We start from the raw sequence: 22,384 nt of genomic DNA on the forward strand, positions 1-22,384 counted from the left end.
TGGATGCATACCTTGCATTATCCACAGGCCAGCTCTCCTGAGCTATCTTCAGTGTTGCCTCAACCTCATTGTAATCCATTGGATTTCCCCTTTATCTTCCCTAAATGCCACAGTTCTGTCCAGGGCATCACCACTCCCTAAATTCCTTAGATGATGTCGTGATCCATTTGTGTTGCTATAAAGGAATACCTGAGGCTGGGCAATTTATGAAGAAACAGACATATTTGGCTCATGGTTCAGCAGGCTGTACAAGAAGCATGGTGCCAACATCTGCTTGTGGTGAGGGTCCAGGCTGCTTTCACTCATGGTGGAAGGCAAAGGGGAGCTGGTGTGCAGAGATCACAGGGCAAGAGCAGAAGCAAGAGAGAGGGGTAAGGTGCCAGACTCTGTTTAACAACCAGTTCTTATGGGAACCAACAGCAAGGACTCACTCACTCACTTCCTCAGTAGTACCAAGCCATTTATAAGGGATCCACTCCCATGACTTAGACACCTCCCATTAGGCTTTACCTTCAACATTGGAGATCAAATTTCAACATGAGCTTAAGGGGACAAACATCCAAGCATCCAATGGCAGATAATTAACCTGAAAATTATCCTTGGCTTGTCCTTCTCATTTACCCTCAATAGCCTCTGAAATATATCTTATGTTTGCCTCTTGCTCCCTATGCCCCTTGCCACAATGCCAGGCCTAGCGGTTACTGCCTCATACCTTGTCCACAGCCATGGTTTCTTAACCCTTCTTGTTTCCAGCCATGTCCCCTCCATCCCATTTTTCTGCTACCGAACTAACCTAAAATGGCCCATTTCATAGTTTCACTCTCTGCTGATCAAATTTCCTGATTCTTTTTACCTATGTTTGTTTTGTGTCATCTTTAACATTTTCTTATACACAGTAAATACCTGCTTAATAAAAAGTACTAAGAGTGATTGGAATAAGGAAGTTCGGTCATGTGAATTCACTGGAGCCATGTTGACTATGCTTTGGCCTAGTTCATAGAAAATTAGCAGCTGATTCATATCTCTATTTAAGGAATGGAGAACTTGGCCAGAAATATTTTTATATTGCAACTGCAAATAAGACAAAGAATTTTCATCTGGACCTCAATTTCCTTACCTTACAACAGAGAAAAATGCCACCTTTGAGTATCCTAGATTTGCTAGAAGTATTACATGTGATGGATTAAGGCACCAGCATGGGATATCCCACAGATGCAAAATGAATCCTACTTGAGTCTTAATACAAAAAGATTGAATGAGTGAATTTGATGGCAACATGAAATAATAAATCATTTTATATAAATCACAATTTATAACATTCAGATTCAACTAAAATTTAGCACTAATTATGACCTCTGTGTTAGGGATGTTAACACATATATCATCTCCTCATGCATTCTTAGAAGTAACCCTGTGATGCAAGTGGTCTTTTTTTCAATGTACAGACAAGTTTAGCTGAGAAAAAGGAAAAATGCCTTACTCCAGGCTTGTTGGTATATACTGGAATTAGGGTTTGTCTCAAGATTTCTGCTTCCAAGTCTTTTTCTTTTTCTTTTTTTCTTTTCTTTTTTTTTTTTTTTTGAGATGGAGTCTCACTCTGTCACCCAGGCGAGAGTGCAGTGGCGCGATCTCAGCTCACTTTAACCTCCGCCTCCCGGGTTCAAGCAATTCTCCCGCCTCAGCCTCCCGGGTAGCTGGGACAACAGGTATGCGCTACCATGTCCTGCTAATTTTTGTATTTTCAGTAGAGATGGGGTTTCACCATGTTGGCCAAGCTGGTCTTGAACTCCTGAACTCAAGTGATCCTCCCGCCTCGGCCTCCCAAAGTGCTGGAATTTACAGGCATGAGCCACCATGCCTGGACTCTTACTTTTTCTATGTACCATGCTCTCAAATATTTTTCTTATCATTTTTTTCACCTTTTAACATGAGCATTGTTAAAACGCTCATGACTTACCTTTTTACTCTCCTGTTGAATTACTTAGTTCATACTCTTTTTCTTTTGTTTTCTGTATGCTTATTTTAAAACGTTTGTTCCTATATTTGTATTCTTGGTGGTTGGAAGACTCTCAAACATTGTCTCAGCAGCATCATCATATCTGTTTATAAAAGTTGAGGAAGTACTAAATTTCCAGCTTAGGAAACTGAAGGTAAGTAGCACAATTAATTTCAACTGGCATCTGTTTCAATGACTCTGTTAATGCAAATGGGTTGTAAACTGTCAGTGAATATCTAGGGATATCTAGGGAGTTGTTATAAGCTAGAGGTAAGTGAATTTTCTACTTTTGAAATGGTTGTAGACTGCATCATTTACTGAGTTCCACTTTTTAATACATAGGAATACTGCAGAGACAACATTTTTATGTGTTTGACATTTTATGAAAAAAAATTGCATCATGAACAGCCCTCTTTCTTTCTTAATCTACCTGAAAATAATAACTATAATTAACTTTTGTTACATTGTTATCAGAAAGGGATAGTCAAATTAGCATTAAACAGATGTAAAGTCAACCTTCATATGAGAGCTGTGTATATAAACTCTCTGGAAGAACTATTGTGCTTCAAGAATGAATTTTAGATATCTATTTAAAACGTCTAATTACTTTAGCTCTTTGGTTTAATGTTAAAATGCCATATTGTTTATAGAATCAGCTTGCCTTCTCAACGAATGAAATATGCATTGAAATTGCTCTATGTGCAACGCACCATGTTAGGTGCTGTGGAAGGGTGCAATTCCTGTACTCCAGAAGCTGACATTTCAGTTGGGAGATGTATATAGCATCCCACTCTGTTTATATATGCTGGCCCCTCTGTTCGAAATGGGCTTCATCACTTTTCTCCCTCCTTTATCTGGCCAGCTTCTATATATTTCTCGAGGCCCAGCTGTACATCGTCTTCTTTTTTTAACTGATAAATAAAAAATACATATGTTTATGGTATACAGTGTGATGTTTTATGTAGGTATACATTATGGAATAATTAAACTAAGCTAATTAACTTACCTATCCCCTCATATACTTATTTTTTTCCCGTGAGAATATTTAAAATCTCCCTTAGCAATTTTCAAGGATATGGTACATTAACTATAGTCACCCTTTTGTACAATAGGTGTCTAGGAGTTATTCTTCTTATCTAGCTGAAATTTTGTACTCTATGGCCAACATCTTCCCATTTTTCTTACCCTCCCCGCATTACTCAAGTACTCCCTGCTTCTATAAGTCAACTTTTTAAGATTTCACGTAAAAGTGAAATTATACAGTATTTGTCTTTCTGTGCCAGGCTTATTTTACTTAGCATAATGTCCCCCTGATTAATCTATGATGTCACACATGACAAAATTTCCTTCTCTTTTAAAGCTGAATAGTATTCCATTGTGTATATAGACCACATTTTCTTTATTCATCCATCTGATGCTGGATACTTAGGTTGATGCCACATCTTGGCTGTCGTGAATAATGCTGCCGTGAGCATGGGAGTGCAGGTATTTGTTCTGAGTTCATTCCCTTTGAGCATATGCCTCTGCCATGCCTGGCACATTTCTCATTATGCCTGTGAGATTTTTGTGCTCACTCTCCCTGACTGTGTCTCCACTCCTTATGTCTATACATCGGAATCATTCTCCTAGAACCAAGAACAGAACCAACTACATAATTTGTGGGCCCCAGTGCAAAATAAAAATGTGGAGTCCTTTGTTTAAAGATTAGGAATTTTTAGCCAGTGACAGCAGAGCATTAAACTAAGTGTGGAGCCCTTCTGGGCATAGGCCTGTGTGAGAGTGCACAGGCCGCTGGATTATATGGTAGTTCTATTTTTAATTTTTTGAGGAACCTCCATATTCTTCATAATGGCTATACTAATTTGCATTGCATTCCCACCAACAGTGTACAAGGGTTCCCTTTTTCTCCATATCCTTGCCAATGCTCACCTTCTATCTTTTTGATAATAGCCATCCTAACAGGGGTGATGTGACATCTCATTGTGATTACAGCTATACTTCTTCTAAGATGCCTTCCTACCTGGCACTTTACTGTCATTTTGCTTTTGGTACCCTATGCATCTTTCTACCAGAGTTTATCACAAGGTATTATAATTGTTATCTTTGGTAACCTCCCTGATTGCAAACTTCCTGAATTTATAAGACTGAGTCTTTTAGGTTTGTTTGCTGAGTACCTAATGATCCTAATAAGAGCTTGATGAATGAATAAAAATGCAACAAACACATACAGATATATAGTCATAAAGATTAATTGACAAATGTGGCATGCAATAAGTATCAAGAATGTCTTATAAACAGGTACTACAGGCTTTAGCAGGAGAGGAAAGAATAGATTGGTGGTCAAGGGAAGATTCTTGGCCAGGCTAGCCTCCTAGCCTGTGCCCAGAAGGGCTTCACACTTGGTTTAATGCTCTGCTGTCACTGTCTAAAAATTCCTAATTTTTAAACAAAGGACTCCACATTTTTATTTTGTACTGGGGCCCACAAATTATGTAGTTGGTTCTGTTCTTGGTTCTAGGAGAATGATTCAGATTTATAGACAAGGGGAGTGGAGAGACAGGCAGGGAGAGTGAGCACAAAAATCTCACAGGCATAATGAGAAATGTACCAGGCTTCCAGAGGGTCAAGGACAGGCCAGCCTGAAGGCACTAGAGGGCTTACGTTGTTGCTCTGAGGCTTGGAAGATGGATTGAGGCAAAGTTTGGACATTTTTCTAGTAGCAATGAGTAACTTCAGATGCATAGGGAGCAGGAGAGTGAAGGGAGAAAACCGTAGCCTTATGAAGAGTCATGTGGTGCTGCTATGCAGGATGGAGAGAGGAGCAGTGAGGCAAAAAACAGGGAAATTAGGAAGCTAATCCAAATGTGATAATAAGGCAAAAGTGGCAAAGAAAGAACAAAACCAAGAAATACTATAAGGGAAAAATAAATGAAACTTCGACCACATGTGGGAATTGCAAAAAATAAAAAATAAAAAAATAAAAAAATAAAAAGTAGGACTCAGGAGTACTCTGGACCGTCCTGGGGGTGTAGTCCACTCTTGGCAGAATGAAGGAAGGAAGAGATGAGCTAAGGGCAGCTTCTTTGTCAAAGGAATGATGACTTCAGTTTTAGACATTGGAGATTGTCAGAATTTCAAAATAGACTTGTTTATTTTTCACTTAAATATGAATAATTGTTCATGGAGAAGAGAAATTGGAAAAGGAAAAGATTGTTAACAGTGTCAAATATTGTATAGAAACAAGGACATTGAGGACTGAATAGAGTCCAGTTTCAGAAGAGTGATGAGAACAGCAGCCCAACAGAGATTCTATGCAAATGAACAAAGGTAGCATTTATTAAATTCATAATCCTCTTGTCCAAATCCCTCCTCCTGAATTCCTCATCTCATTGAATGTTACTACTCTCTACCACCCAGTTTCCCATGCTCCTTCCACCATATTCAATCTCTTTTCCTCCGTAGCCAATCAGTCTTTTCTTCCCCTTTCTGCCTATCAAGTGTCTCTGGAATTTACCCACGTATAATTATCCCACTGCCACCATCATCACCTTATGCCCTGCCAAGGCAAAGGCTTCTGGGATGGGCCAGTCTTTATTCTCCCAGCTCTTCCTATAGTCCTTGCCGTCTTACTCTTCTCACTGGAGTTAGGGGGATTTTTCTAAAACTCAAGTATAATTGTGTCACTTTCCACTTATGACTGTTAGGAATTGTGTCCTACCAAAAATATTGAAGTTCTAAATCCAAATGCCTATGAATATGACCTTATTTAGAAATAGGGTCTTTGCAGACAATCAAGTTAAGATGAGATCATTAGGATGGGCCCTGATCCAATATGACTGTCATCTGTTTTAAAAAGGGGAAATGTAGACACAAATGTGTAGATAAAAGCAGAAATTGGGGTGATGCCTTTATAAGCCAAGGATGACAAATGTTGCCAGCAAACCCACCAGAAGCTGGGAGAGAGACGTGGAACAAATTGTCTCTCACAACTCTCAGAAGGAACCAGTCCTACAACACTGTAGTTCCCGATTTTTAACTTCAGAACTGTGAGATAATTCATTTTTGTGATTTTAAACCACTCAGTTTTTGGTATTTTGTTAAAACAGCCCTAGGAAGTAGATAGGGATCGTAAAATGGCTCCCCGTTGCTTGCAGGGTGTGATGGTTAATTTTTTATGTGTCAACTTGACTGGGCCATGGAGTGCCCAGATATTTGGTCAAACATTATTCTGGGTGTTTTGGTGACAGTGTTTTTGGGTGATGTTAACACTTAACTTGGTAGACTGAGTTAAGCAAATGGCCCTCCCTAAGTGGGTGGCCCTCATCCAATCAGCTGAAGGCCTGAATAGAGCAAAAAGGTTGACCATCCCTTGAGTGAGAGAGAATTCTTCCTGACTGACTGCCTTTGAGCTGAGACTTTGGCTTTTTTCTCCCTTTGGACTCAAACTGAAACACTGGATCTTCCTGGGTCTCAGGCCTGCCAGCCATCAGGCTAGAACTTCACCACTGGCTCTCCTGGGTCTCCAGCTTACTGAATCATTATGAAGATCTTGGGACCTGTCAGCCTCCCTAATCACATGAACCAATTCCTTGTAATAAAGCTCTTTATACATATACATACATGCATAAATACATACACACACACACACACACAGACACATAACCTACTGTTCTGTTTCTCTGGAAAACCCTGATTAATACACAGGGTAAAACCCAAACTCCTGAACACAGTTAAAAGATCCACTATGACTTGGTCTCTGCAAAATCCTCCAGTTTTTCTCTTTCTCTGCACTTTCCCCCAGTTTCGCACTCTTAAACCACAGTAGCATCCAGTTTTGGTCGTATTTTTGATGTACTTTTATTTCTCCCACCTGTGATCTTTCACACATGTGATTCCCTTATGCTTATAGTACATTTCCACCTTTCCTTTCCATGTCATTCTTCAAGTCTCAGCTTAGTCCTCTTCATTAATTTATTCAACAAACATTTTTGAAATGCTGGATACAGTGTCTAGAAGTTAACAAAGCAAACACAGCACTTGGCCTCATGGAATTCCAAGTCTAGTATGTGAGACCAATATCAAATGAGCCAATAGTATACCAGACATGTCAGCAGTATGTTGGAGACCATGAAACAGGTGATAACACTAGCCTTAACATATATGGAAAAGCTGAATTCCAAGCCTATAACGAGAGAAGCCATAGAGAAGTAATTCATATCCCACCAGGGGCACTCAGCAAAGCTTAGTACTCTGAGACACCAGATACCTTTGGAGGCGGAGTGCAAGAGGGACTTGAAAAATAGGAAGATTAGTAGAAAGTTTATATAAGGAGCAGTAAGACATTCCCCACCCTGTTCCCACCCACATGTTGCTATAAAATTAAAATAAGAAACATGCAGAAAAAAGGGTTTTTAGCAATTGCTACGGTTTGAACGTCCCCTCCAAAACTCATGTTGAAATGTAATTGCCATTGTGATAGTATTAACAGGTGAGGCCTTAAAGGGATGACTGCCCACGTAGAATTAATGCCATCATAAAAAGGCAAGTTTGTCCCAGTCTTGCTTCCTTGCCTTCTTGCCTTCTGCCATGGGATGAGGCAGCAAGAAGACCCTCATAAGATGCTGGCACCTTATATTGGACTTCTCAGCCTCCAGAACTATGAGCCAATGAATTTCTGTTTATTATAAGTTACCCAGTCTGAGATGTTTTGTTATAACAGCACAAAACAGACTAAGAGATAAATTTTGAGGTGAAAGCAGAAATAAAACATTCAATGGAAGTTTTGAAGAAAATGTAGAAAAATTCTAACAGTAGAATAGGAAGGCTTAGAGGCAGAAGATGGGAGGAAATAAAGAAAATTAGAAGATTAATCCAAGAGGCGTAACATGCAAATAAATGTAATCCTAGGGAAATAGAGCATAGGAAACAGAGGAAAGGAGACAAGAGATGGAGAGAGAAACTATTTCCCAGAACTGACAGACTTGAATTTCCCAATTAGAAAAGACCACTGAGGCCGGGCGCGGTGGCTCAAGCCTGTAATCCCAGCACTTTGGGAGGCCGAGACGGGAGGATCACAAGGTCAGGAGATCGAGACCATCCTGGCTAATACGGTGAAACCCCGTCTCTACTAAAAAAAAACAAAAAACTAGCCGGGCAACGAGTCGGGCGCCTGTAGTCCCAGCTACTCGGGAGGCTGAGGCAGGAGAATGGCGTAAACCCGGGAGGCGGAGTTTGCAGTGAGCTGAGATCCGGCCACTGCACTCCAGCCTGGGTGACAGAGCGAGACTCCGTCTCAGGAAAAAAAAAAAAAAAAGAAAAGACCACTGAGTACCTTGCATGGTAGATGAAAACAGACTTACACTAAGACAGATCACCAACAATTTTCAGAACACCTGGCATTAAAAAAATTCTAAAAATTTTCCGAGAGAAACCAAAGATGACGTGAGAGGGACCATGAGTCAGAATGATATCAGATGTCTCAACAGCAACCCTGGAACCCAGAACACACAGGAACAATTCCTTCCAAATTCCGAGAAAATGATTTCCAGTGTGGACTTCAAAGAATGGAGATAGTTTTCAACTATAAAATGTCTCAAGAAATTTATGTTCCATATACTCTTTCTCAAGAATCTACTAGAGGATATGCTCATTTAAACAAGGAAGTAGACCAAGAAAGTGGATGGTGTGTGGTCCAGAAATAGGAGATTCAGCCTAGATGGAGAATAAAGGGGTCCCCAGAGTGATGACGAAGGGAAGCTTCTAGAAGGCAGCTGGGCAGCAGGACTGAACAGGAGGAAGGTCCTCTCCAAGGGGGAAACAAGGGATGGAATAATTTCTTGATGTTTTAAATTGTAGTTTAGCTCTTTTGGAGAGTTTATACAGAATTAGTAATATGTACATAGAAAACTAGCATATCAAAAAACATACAAAAACATAATGCAAAATATTCCTAACTCAGTTATGAATATTTTGAGTCGCTGTAAAAACTGAGTATTGATTTAACTAAAAGGATATTGTAAACTGTTCTGGAGGATGATGGGAAGGTTACCATGTATATGTTGGACTGGGGGATGTGAGAGGCTCAAATATTTATCTCTCAAGTAGGAAGGAAAAAAAAATATGAACATATATGTATGTATCTGAACCTAATCAAGATATTCCATAAGCATAACTCTAGAAATATGGAACAAAACAACAGAAGAACTAGCTGAAACTGTTGAAAATACTTGATTCTAGGGAATGGAATCAGAGGAGAAGGAGTGTGTCAGGAGACTGGTGTTTCATGAGGAGCCTTGAGGTAATATTTCACTTCTAAAACTAAATACATATATTACTTTGATTAATAAATCAAAGAAAACATATGTCCACACACACAAAATGTACACAAATGTTAACTGCAGCATTTTTTATAATATCAAATCATAGAGAGCATCTGAATATCCATCAACTGATGAGCAAGTAAAATTTGATATATTCATACAGTGGAATGTCATTCTTCTATAAAAAGGAATGAAGGCCAGGTGCAGTGGCTCATGTCCGTAATCCCAGCACTTTGGGAGGCCGAGGCAAGAGGATCACCTGAGCCCAGGAATTCGAGACCAGCCTGGCCAACATGACAAGACCCTGTCTCTACAGAAAAAAAAAAAAAAAATTTAATTAGCCAGGTGTGATCATGTGTGCCTGTAGTCCCAGCTACTCAGGAAGCTGAGGCGGGAAGATGGCTTGAGCCCAGGAGTTCAAGGCCTCAGCGAGCTATAATCGCACCACTGCATTTCAGGCTGGGCGACAGAGTGAGACTCTGTCTCAAAATAAAATAATAAATAATAAAGTGAAGTACTGACATGTGACAACATGGATGGACCTTGAAAACATGCTAAGTGAAAGAGGCTCATAACAAAAGAACATGTATTGTGTAATTCCCTTTATATGAAATGTCCAGAACAGGCAAATTTATATAGAGAGAAAATAAACTAGTGGTTGGCTATGGCTGGGAATTTGGGAGATGGGGGTGAATGGGGAGGAATTGCTAATGGGTACAGAGTTTCTTTTGGGGATGATGAAAATTTTCTGGAATTATACAGTGTAATTGTTGCACAACTCTGCTAAGATACAACAAACCACTCAACTGTATACTTTTTAAAGGTGAATTTGATGGTATGTAAAGCATATTGCAATGAAGCCATTATTTTGAAAATTAAAGAACAAATATTAATAATCATACCTAATTCATAGAGTTGTTGTGAGGAATAAATGAAATAATGTGTGTTAGGGGTCTAGTCCAGAGCTGGATTAGTTAACACTTACATAGCATATACTATGTGCTAGGCACTCTTCTAAGTTCTTTACATATATCAATTCACTTAACCCTTGCAACAACTATATCAAATAGACACTGTTCTTATCCCCATTTTCTAGATGAGGAAACTGAGGCCCGTGCTGGTAAACAATTTGCCCAAGATCACACAGCTAGTACAACAGTAGAACTGGAGTCTGACCCCAGCTAGCTGGCCCAGATTCTTTACTCTTCACCACGTTGCTGCTCCCTCTCTCTGCCTCCCAGGCCCCACGTCTGGGTTAGTGCTGTGTGTTACCAGGGACGCTGCTTTTCATCTGTCGTGATTCAAAGTAGAGAACTCTTCACTTGCCTTTTTTCCTTGTCTGTGTCTTCAACATAGTGGACATTCTACAATAGCAGGGAGTATACCCGTCTTAATTCATCTTCATTACCTACCCATCATATATTGGGATGATGGTGGACTGTAGAGTGAAGCAAAGGTGTTTTTCTCTTTGTACAAATCCTGTGAGTGCCTGGAGAGGAAGTGGAGAGAGCTGAAGATGCTAGCATTAAGATGCTAGAAAAACGTGGGATAATAGATGGAGCAAGGTATCTAAGGAAGTAGATTAAGAATGAGATAGTAATGAAACGCTGACCTTGGGAAGAAGGAAGAATGCTGCTTCCATTAAGACTGGAAGAGGAGGAAGATGTGGATATTGTGAGAGTAGAGGGGAAGCTCATACCAGACCACTTGGATCATCTTAGTCAAGAAGGGGCAGCAGAAGAATCTTGGGCCAGGACAAAGCATAGGAGGGTGGAGTGGAAGGTTGAGGCAAGAGGAGAGAGTTTAGAATAAATGCCCAACTTTTTGGGGTCTGTGATCTCTTTACTAATACAATGGACCCTTCTTCCAGAACCAAGTAAGTACAATTAAATACACACAAAATTATGCATTTAGTTTTAGGGCCCTATGGACTCCAGGTTGAGAATGCCTGTTCTCAAGACTTAATAAAATTGAATAAAAGTATTTATGAGAAGTAATTTGAAGTCAAGCATCTTGACTTTTTAGCATTCCAAGTTTGTGTTTCTGTGGCTTTCCTCAGCAATATTCAGAGGCCCGAGTAGCAGGTTATCTGGTATCTGGCAGTGAGGCCAGAGGCTTCGGGGCAGGAGAGGGTGGGATGAAGTCTAAGAGGGGTAGGGCTTAGAGGAAGGCAAAACCCAGGCCAGGTACTGGCAGTGGAGGCTCATAGAGGGTGGGGTGAGAGGGGTCCACTCCGGCTGCAGGCCATAAGGGGGCGCACTGTCTGTAGAGAACATAAAAACATAAGAAAACCAAAAGTCAGTCTTCTGTTTACTATTATGCTGTACAAGCAATTTAAAACACCAACAGCAATAAAATACTCTTCTCTGAAAAAGTCTTGGTCTAGGACCTAAACAATTGCCTGAAACTGGGTACACTTACACCACTGAGAGGCAGATAAAGAGATTAAGATTGAGGGAGTAGGGCAGGGTTTGCAATGGTGCCGGCCAGGATGTGGCTGAGGGAGTGTGGGTGCCTGCCATGGATGCTAGGGTAGAAGACAACTCTATTAACTGGGTGTCTGTAAGCAGCACCCAAGTCAGTGCCTTTCATCTTCTACAACCTAGACATTGCCTGGAATCCTAAATCCTTTTCTTCACTTAACAGACATCACCTCTGCTCAAAGCCGCAACTGCTTTGATATCACACTGCCTTTTTCACCCCTCTGTTATAGATGGCATTTATTTACTTACATGTTTTTTCCCCACTAGACTATACTCCTTGAGAACAGCAATTGTGGCTTATTTATTTCTGAATCGCCAATTCAGACAGGCATGCAAACACTTGTTGAACCAATGCACAAATATATTTTGCTCTTCTTTATAGATTCCTCTGGCTTCAGATGACCAGGCACCACTAGATACAGCATACTGCACTTTCCTTCTCCAAGGTAAAGGAATAAATATATGTTACCCTTCATAAAGTGTTACCCTTGGGCTCTTATGCCATCCTGAAACCACCAGGATGTGGAACCAGATCAGGGAGGTCCACAGTTACAACCCCTTGTATCTGTAAGACGATCAGGACATTATCTACAGAGTCCTGCTGCAGGGCCCCGAATGAGGACAGTATTTTGCTGCTTTGTAGTGTGAGCAATGGTGTAACAGCAATGCATGGATGTTCCTGTGGTGTCCTGAAAGAATTTAGGTGCTTCTTGAAAGCTCTCTGCAACTTATTAATTGGGAGTGATTGTGCAATGGAGAAAAAAGAGTCCCTCACCCCCCAACTCTTCCCTGGGAAATCACAGGAGGGCTGATAGCTCTCTGTGAGGTGAACCATTTCTAGAATCCCCACCGTCTCGTCCTGTTCTTCCGCCCACCCTGTTCCTCAAGATAGCCCCCGTGGGCTTCTGATGAGGTCACCACACCACTGGCTAATGAAGTAGATAAACCAGAACAGTTTGGTTTAACATTTAAGGTCAGAAACAGGAACTTTCTAGAGGAGAAATCAAAAAAGCAAAAGAAGTATAAGGGCAGCCCTCCAACCAGTCAGAATACCGTGACCACCTGAGAGGCCTGTGGCCCAGCAAACACGGACGCATGTCGACTCCGGCGCTGGTATCTTCAGCGCAGCATCTGACCTGGGAACACAGCCACACACCCTCATTCCTAAACAGCAGATTGACTACTGGAACCACACACAGTCTCCAGGCAATGTGGAGACATGTCTCATATTTAGTCAGCATAACTCAGGGTGCCACAGTCTTCACAACCGTCATGAGCACTTGAGGATGCTCCGTTTGAAGATAGGAATTTATCCTCAAGCATCTGGGGCTTGGGTACAGAATAGAGCTTCCCCTGCCACCACCTGCTAATTTTATAAAATGTGCATTCAAAAAAATTCCTGCCTGTAAGAAGGAATTAAGCTACCCGTTTAAATATAACAGCTGCCTGTGCAATCTACTGCTGCTCTTTATAGGAAACGCTTAAATAATTGAGATACTTAATTGGGTTAAAGAGATCCCGAGCACATAGATGTTCTATAAATAAAAGAATGAGTAAATAATCTAGTAACCTTCCTTTTCATGTCCTTCACTTAAAGAGATCATTCTGTTTTGTTTGCACCAATAAGATCACTGTTGGGGGACTCCAGAGAGATTTGATTGCAGGTGGGGTGGGGCTTTCCCAAGGAAATCCCTTTTCATTTGTTTCAGGTGTTTTGCCACCTTTTTCTCTGGCTCTTTCACTAAAAATGAATAATTTGTTGATCTTTGCTGTAAGTAGGTAGGCACCTGGGCTTTGCTTTTGCAACTGGAGTCAAAGAAGTCAAGTTATCAGTCTGACCTTGCCTTGCTATCTAGAATCAGAAAGGTTTAAGTAGCCCAGGGACTACTTAAAGACAGCTGGAGGAGAAAGGGAGAGAGAAAAATGCTTATAAAGAGGTGGGTAAAAGAGCGGGACCTTGTCTCAAAAAAAAAAAAAAAAAGAGAAGTGGTAGGAAGTGTCTGAATTTCAGTGTGACCTGTTCTGTCAGGTGATTTTTGGTGGGGCGGGGACATGAAAAAAAAAAGTTAAAATGTCCTTATAAAGACAAAATCTTTTTCTTTCCTGGCTGATGATTTGTCATTCTAGTCACTTCCTGCCTTGTGACCACACACCCGGGCTTGACAAAGCTGTTCTGCAGACCAGAAAGAAGGGGTTCCTGGTCATACACCAGTACTACCAAGGACAGCTTTTTTCCTACAAGGTAAATTTTCTTCATGTGTTTTTGTTTGTTTTAAGTGCTTGTGATGTCCTTCGGCACTGTTTCTGTGGATTGTGGGTTTTGCCTTCGGGGGACTAGACATCTGAGCATGTCACCTGAGAACTCTGTGATTCCTGCCTTTAACTGGCCAGGACATCTGCTGCCACCTCGTGTGGCCATCCAAGATGGAGCACCTCTGCTCTCCGGGCTGGGTTCTTCTCAACTTATCTGCAGTTATCACCCCTGTCCAAAATTAAGATTTCTTTTTCCTTTTAAAACCAAACCATGTTCTGGTTTATTTCTATTGCTCTATTTCAGGAAGGCTATTTGCTGTGATTTTTATCTTCTTTAAAATGTTTTCAGGAAAAGCGCGTATTGATAATTTAGATTGTACTGCTTATTGGCCTAATGGGGGTAGTTTAATTTTAGTTCCTGCAGTTCTGTTTTTCTAAAAAACTTCTTTACAAGTACTTTAGTGGATATATTAATATCTTGAGTCATATGTTACTGAATGTGATACTGGTTATTTGAGTGATTTTTGGCGCCAAGGGTTTTTAATGGGTGTGCTTTATAACCACATGGAATTAGAGCTTTTCTCTTTTCCATTTGTTCTCTAAAAATAAAAGCAATTTGTGTAATGCTTAATTGTAGTGTTTCTGTAGGATTATCTGAATTGTTATGCTTATGACCACAGCAATGAATATTCACTCAAATTCTGGGAGAAAGGGATTTTATCTACAATAGAAATTTTTATACAGTTGATATGGGATATTTATTGCAGAAACTTTACCCAAACATAGACATTTCGAATTTTGTAGTATAAGCTTTTACTTAATTACCACTATCATATAACACTAAGAACCGTTGACAAATGATAACCATAAAAGCCATTCAGACTGGAAATGGAAACATTAATCAGGATATTTATCAAAACCAAACTTTTCTTTAACATAGCAACTTGTTTTCTAAAATTACTCTGTCAGGACTATCAGTAAACAAATAAAGGTGGCTTATCCACACACATCTTGATTTTGAATTTACATACATTTGTCATACGTTTCTATTTGGTTTCCATTAAGAATAATTGTTTAAAGAGTGTCTGTGTAGACAAATTTGAATGGAATTAATCATTTACCTATAAATGTGCATTTCTGGAAACTGCAAAATGTGACCACCAATGTTACTTTGCACATCTCACTTGAATAGTTTCAAATAAGCAAAAATGTGAAATTGAGAGAAGAGGGACTTGAACCCCAGAAAAGAACAGACTAAAAATATGCTGTGTCTTATTTTAAGTAAAACTATTAGTGAGAATAAAATAAATTAGAATGCGAAGGAATGTCAGTATTTTTCTTATATTTAAGAAGGAATAAAAAGGATTACGAGAAAGTTAATTCAAAATAAAAAGGTATCCTGTTTAAAATTAAGTTTACATTGCTAAAGCATCAATCCCAAATGTTATGAAGATATTTCTCTTCATTCTAGCTCACCCCCAGGAACATGAGGGGAAAAATCTTCTAGATCTTGTCCTTTAAACAAGCACTGCTGTGGTGGGATGGAGCTGTGCCTAGGAGGACATTTCCTTAGCAATCCCAGAGACGCTTTTCTTTGTAGCATTTACATTTTTGACTCTTTTGTAAAATATGCCTTGAAACAATCGGTAATTTGGGAAACAATTTCGGTGCTTTAACTTCATTTATAATTCTATCTCTGAACCCTTTGGGGAAGGAAAGACCAACAAGTAGTCTCATTTGAATGTAACCATTTAACTTGGAGAGGACGGGAAATTAATAATAGCACTCAATACTTGTAAGCACGTAGGGTAAGCAGCTATTCTTTATGCATCACCTCGTTTAATCCTCTCAACTACCTTTAGAGATAAGGAATGGGCTAGATGGTTGAAGGAACTGGCCATAGGTCACTGGGCAGTTAAGGTGGGGGACAGTAGATGCTCAGGGTTTCAGGCTCCTACTGACTATGTCTGTTACAGATCCTCCCTTCCAGGCCAGCATATTTTTCTCAGAGGTAGGTGTTTGTTGACTTTTCTTGTTAAATCTGGCTAACAAGATCTCGGCACTCACAGTTTTAAGAGAGAGAGGATGAAAGAGAGAGAGCAAGAGAAAGAGAGAAAAGAGAGAGAAGAAAAACTTTGTAATAAATTTACAAACATTTTTATTTTTATAAATAAGAGATATCATTGCAGGTTTTATATAATAATGGGATGAAGAACTATTTTTAAATTAATGCATAATTTTACTAAAGAATTGTGTGCCTTTACAAACTTGCCTCAACCCACTTCCCCAATCTTATTTCTTGTCACTTCCTTCTGTTCAACCTCCCACTACCCCATCCCCTCCCCCGCCACTGCTAACCCACATTTTGGTGCACCAGACCGCAAGCCACCAGAAAGTTCCATTCTCTTTCACCCTTTTTCACTCCAACTGTTTCTTTATTGCATTCTTCTTTATTTTTAAAACTTCTGATCATTTTTCAAGGCTGACTTCAAGAAACCTACCTTTTGGAGGCCTTCCCATCTTCTCCCTGCCCCCACGAAATGTTTCTTGGGTGTGCATTTGCTTAATACTCTGATCTTTGAGTAAGTATAGCATTAATCATATTGTCTTAGTTTCAAGTCCTTATTTGCTGACAGACCTGAGCTCCTTCTCTATCTTTTCTGGCACATAGTAGATACTAATGGTAATTACTGAATTGAAAACTTGTCACAAGTGTTTTTTCTCAGCTTCTTACATATGCATGAAAGACTTTGATTGCACTTATTAACTTAATATTTACTGAGTTTCCATTTATTGCTATGAATGAAGATACAACAATAATTTAATATTTTGCATTCTAGCATGCTTCAGCTTTGCCAAAGCCCTAATCTCATTTTAGCATCAAAGTATCATATAGACATTGACCTCAAGAAATTTAAAAAAATGTACAATGACTAGCAAACAGGCAAAATTATAATCTCATTATTTTAGTATAAATACATTGGTTGGGCCAAAACTTAGCTACCCTTGCCAAAACTGTATGCCCGATAATGGGCCTCTTTGATGACAAAGAACACAAGAGCAGTTGTTAACTTTTACTTAGTCACTTTGGATTTTTCTCAGAAAATTCTCAAGTCAACTTCTCCTTGTTACCTAGAGTCCAGGCCCTTCTGTGTATACAGAAGAGATGACAAGCAAATTTTAAAATCAGGTTAGGTAAAATAAAATTAAGATATCTGCTTATAAGGTTATATTTATGAAGAGTCAAACACTTATGAAGTAAGATTATAAAGGCTTAGATTTTATGACTAATAGTAGATTTTATAGCAGAGTGACATTATTTCAGTTAATCTAATTTTCTTCCTAGTTTTTTTATCTGCTAGTTTCCCAACTTACAGATATCAAATGAAATGATACTATTTCATCTGTATGTTGAACATTGCAGAAATAAAAATTAGAATTAGAACCCATCAAAATATAAAACTAATCAGTGTCCGCAGATATGAAGAATTTCAAGTATTCCTGTTTTGCCAGGTGGAAACGCACTTCTTTAAAAAGTGTAATGTTCCACAGTGTCTTCATTTTGAGGCTCTCGGAAGTCACCTCCTGATTGGATGTTGGTTTCCTAGGGATATCTCCCTACAGCTGCTGTGGCCATGGTGATCCCCACATGGCATCTTCTTGTTGCTTTCCTCAGTTCCCTTCTGATCCAACTTCCTGCCTTATACTATTGACTGTTCCTGTTGTTTTGGTTTGTCAGTTTCAATGCTTACATCAGTCTGCCCAGAAATTTCATAACTGCTCCATCTTGTAAGATATTGGTGTGGGGGGAGTGGGAGAAGTTTCAATTAATCATCCTAATAATAATAGCTAATACTTAGATTGAATCAGGTGTTTTTCTAAGTACTTTAACTCTATAAAAGCATCTAGTTGTCATACAGACCTGTGAGGTAGTTTCTGGTGTCCTTTTCATATTTGAAGGCAAGTTCATTCATTCACGAGTTTTATTTATTTTCTACAATTGGATCAATTTTGTCTTAACTGTTGAATTTCAAGGCAACTTCCTGAGATAAACAGGGAGCAAACCATGGTGCTTATTTGTACCGAAGCCCTCAAGTTGAGCCCAAATAATCATAATCCCCCCCAAATAAATGCATCTATATGATAAGTGCTTTTATTAAACAGACTATTCTGTGTCATCACAGCAGCAGCAGCAGCAGCAGCAGCAGCAGTATCAGTAGTCAGTCCCTCTGTACACTTGACTGAGTACTAGTTGGTTGTTAACAATTATAGGCCTCTGCACGGGTCACAAAACATGATCTCTACCCTCAAAAACCTTAAAAGGTTCTTAGTCTTTTTTGTTGTTGTTTGTTTGTTTTGAGACAGAGTCTCACTCCGTCGCCCAGGCTGGAGTACAGTGGCGGGATCTTGGCTCACTGAAACCTCCCCCTCCTGGGTTTGAGCGATTCTTCTGCCTGAGACTCCCAAGTACCTGGGACTAGAGGCGTCTGCCACCACGCCTGGCTAATTTTTTGTGGTTTTAGTAGAGACAGGTTTCACTGTGTTAGCCAGGATGGTCTCGACCTCCTGACCTCGTGATCTGCCTGCCTCGGCCTCCCAAAGTGCTGGGATTACAGGTGGGAGCCACCATGCCCGGCCTTTAAAGTTTAGAATAATTTTAGCCGAGTGGCATTCACATTTTCTAGTCTGTTATGACTGATAGACACGAATAGATTAAACATTCTAGTTTTTATACCCAAGCACACGTATCTATGATTGTATAGTAATGGCCAATTATAGGTGTCCTAAAAACTGAGACAGAATGAAACATTGTTTTAAATGTTAGTGGAAGAAGAGAGGTAAAAGTGATCCACTTTCTGGGTTTAAGTAAGTTTTGCTCAACTTTAGAGCCATGGCTGTGTCAGCCCCACTTACAAGTACAAGGAGCCTGTTTCTCAAAGATGGTCAGTTGTTCTTTCTGGCGGAAGGAAAAGCTATGTTAAATTGGGGAACTAGCAAACCCACAGTTCTGTGGTTGCAGCATTGATTCTTGTTTCAGCATCGGTTACAAGGACAGAAGGGAGGGTCTCCCTCTCTCTCTCTTTCCTTCTCTCACACACACACAGACACACAGAAACACACACGCACTCACACACTCCTTGACTGGATAAGCTAAAGTGGAAAAGAGATTATGTTCTCCATAGCAGAAAAGCCGACACCAAATTCAGCAGACAGATTAATTATGCATGTGAATTGCAATCTCCTGGATAATTTGCTTTCCTTCTTTTTCTGGTTGTACTTTCTAGAGGGAAGTGAATTAATGGAACAATTACCTTGTATTTAAACAATACCCTGCATTTTGTTTCCTCAGTCTAGTAGTAGTCACTAAAATTGATCCAAGCTGTGCATCCAAATGTATGAAGTAAAAGGATACACAAATGTTATTTGTATAAAATTTGCATGTTTTCCCTATTCAGCATTCCTTAGGCAAAGTTTAAAAGTAGAAGTAATCTTTATTAACCTTAGGTGCAACTTTTTTTTCCCATAAAAACCTTTTTATAATAATTCATGAGATTATAATGGATGTGAGTGCATTCAATATAGCTTCCATCCTGAAAGTGTTTGTTTTTATTTATTTTTAAGTTGACATATAATAATTGTATATATTTATGGGGTACCTAGTAATGTTTAAATACATACAATGTCTAGTGATGACATCAGGGTAATGAGCATCTCCATCATCTCAAACATTTTTTATTTCTTGTGCTGGAAACATTCAATAGCCTCTCTTCTAGCTATTTTAAAACTATGTACTGTTAACTGTAGTCATCCTATGGTGCTATAGAACATGAGAACTTATTCCTCCTGTCTAGCTGTAATTTTGTATCTAAACAAATCTCTCCTGTCCTCCACCTTCCCCCTACCCTTCCCAGCCTCTAGTAATCTCAGGTGTAACATTGAAAAAGTAGAGTCTTTGTACCTCCTTGACATCATCGGCTCATATCACCCTCACCGGAAAGGCCAGCTTGAACAAAGAGTGGGATACAAATTCTTTATAGAGAAAGCTAGGTAATACGTGCAAAGTGGGAGTAAGGAAAAAAGAGAAGATCATGCATGCAGTTTTGCATTGTTGAGCACCCTTTCCTCATCTTAAAAATGCGAACTGAACTTCCCCCACTGTTTCTAATGCTTAATAAACAGTGTTAAAGTTTCCCCTTTGGAAAGATGGAATATGGTAGGCACCTTGGAGAACTTTCTGGGTTTTTTCCTTTTCTTGTTGTCATTCATGTTGGGACTGTTCCTCAAAATATCATGAATTCTGTTTCTTTTCTGTGACCACTGAGAATGACGGTTGTGATACTTCATCCACCTGGTGATGTTCACACAGTTTTTCTCCTCCCTCCGTACCCAGCCTACTGGTCACTACACACAGTTCTTCCTCCAGAATCGTATCTCCAGCACCAGTTCTTTAAAGCTGAGTGTCTGCAGCTCCCAGGCACAAAAGAGGCAAATGTGGCATAAAGAGACGGGAGCAAAGGTAGAGACAGATTTGGATTTATATTCTGGCCTCTTAGGAAATGTGGAGCCTGAGCGAGTCTCTGGAGCCTCTGAAGTTCATCCTCTATAAAATCAGGCAAGTGCTACCCACTTGCTAGGTGTGATGTGGGTTATTTTCCCCTTCCATTTTCCCATGTTGTCGCCTATGTAGACATGGAGCATATCTACTCCACCCAGCATCACCACTGACTTACTGAGCCCCTGATATTTAGTAGGCATCATGCCAAGCGCTTGAAAGATAATTACTCTTTTATTTTCATAAATAGCTAGGTAAAGTTGTTATTATTTATATCCTTATTCCGGATGACCAAGCTGAGGTTCAGGGAGGGTTAAGTGACTTGTCTGGGGTCACAGAACCGGTAACTGCCAGAGTCAAGATTCACACCTTTCCTGTCTCTCATTTTGTTAGCAGTTTCTTAAAGGAATGATCCATGTCTATTTAAACTGTTTTGTATCTTCTAACATGATCCACTAGTTGCTTCCTGATAGTATGTCTATATACCTTTTTGTGATTCCATGATTATTGAATGATTATTTCTAACTCCACATTTTCTTTTTCTTTCTTTCTTTTTTTTCTGAAGACGGAGTTTTCGCTCTTACTGCCCAGGCACAATCTTAGCTCACTGCAACCTCCACCTACTGGGTTCAAGAGATTCTCCTGCCTCAGCCTCCCGAGTAGCTGGGATTACAGGCATACACCACCACACTTAGCTAATTTTTTTTGTATTTTTAGTAGAGACAGGGTTTCACCATGTTGGCCAGGCTGGTCTTGAACTCCTGAACTCAGATGATCCCCCCACTTCCCTCCCAAAATGCTGGGATTACAGGCATGAGCCACTGCACCCATCCTGTAATTCCACATTTTCTATCAGGAAGACATCCCAGGTCTCCTTTTGTTAGGTTTGCTGGTATACCAAACATATTTGAGAAATAAACATAAATGCTTGAGGATTTTATGGTGGCAAGTCTTTAAAATAATAGCTATGAAGATATTAGATTAGGCTATTTGACCACTAAAATTTTGATAAAAGAAATGTTACACATATTCCATTGTACGTTGCTGTTGGTAAATATTTACCAACTAAACTGTAGCTTTCAAAAAAAAAGAAGACAAAGAGAGCCCATCAAATTAATACAAATTTCCTGCCTCAATTTATCTGTAGCTCCTCCTTTTGTTTTTTTCTGCAAATAAGCTTGTCATTAGAGATTCCAAAATAACAGCTCCAAGGAGCCTATTGAGAATGAGGTCACATTGTTAAAAATAAATAGAAGTTTCTGTTATCGTTGCTTGTATACAAATGTCTGCTGTACATTGTCTCACTGTTTTTCAGCTCAAACTACAATGGTGACAATGCCTGGAGAATTAGAGAGTGGAGAAGCAGGTAGAGAGTAGTGCAGGGTAACGGAATCAGCTCTGAGCATTGGTGCATCTGACAGGGAGGAGATGGTGCTCAGTGGTCCTCATCACAGATGCCCAGAGATCTCTTTTCTTTTCATGGCTCATGTGTATGTGGTTGGGCTTTTCTTAAGATTGCTGTACATTTTCCCACTCTGGCCACACTTCCTCAACTGTAAGGAGGTACTTTCCACTGCCAGCATCTCAGGCAAGGCAAAGCCCAGAGCCCCTTCGCCACTCAGGATGAGCTAATACCAATGCTGTCTGGCTTTGGGTTGGTATCATCGGCCAGTTCTGCAGTACCTGACTGCAAGGACTCCGAATAAGAAATGTGGTACCAAAGCCAAAATAAGCCAGACTGAGAACATTAACACATAGAGCATGGATGTGAGATCTAGAT

General features: G+C 39.8%; 1 protein-coding gene across 1 annotated transcript in view; it reads left to right on the forward strand.

Moving 5' to 3' along the window:
- The first annotated feature begins 2,070 nt into the window (after nucleotides 1-2,070).
- The window catches only part of LCP1 (lymphocyte cytosolic protein 1), a 67,822-nt gene continuing 47,508 nt past the window's right edge, over nucleotides 2,071-22,384 (forward strand). Inside the window, exons 1-3 of the mRNA XM_033176939.1 lie at nucleotides 2,071-2,150; nucleotides 12,181-12,244; nucleotides 13,926-14,040. The gene's annotated coding sequence lies outside the window, so the exon portion shown is untranslated. The remainder of the gene's footprint in view (nucleotides 2,151-12,180; nucleotides 12,245-13,925; nucleotides 14,041-22,384) is intronic.

The sequence above is a fragment of the Trachypithecus francoisi genome, unplaced genomic scaffold (genome assembly GCF_009764315.1).
Source record: "Trachypithecus francoisi isolate TF-2019V2 unplaced genomic scaffold, Tfra_2.0 Lachesis_group18, whole genome shotgun sequence".
Lineage (NCBI taxonomy): Eukaryota > Metazoa > Chordata > Mammalia > Primates > Cercopithecidae > Trachypithecus > Trachypithecus francoisi.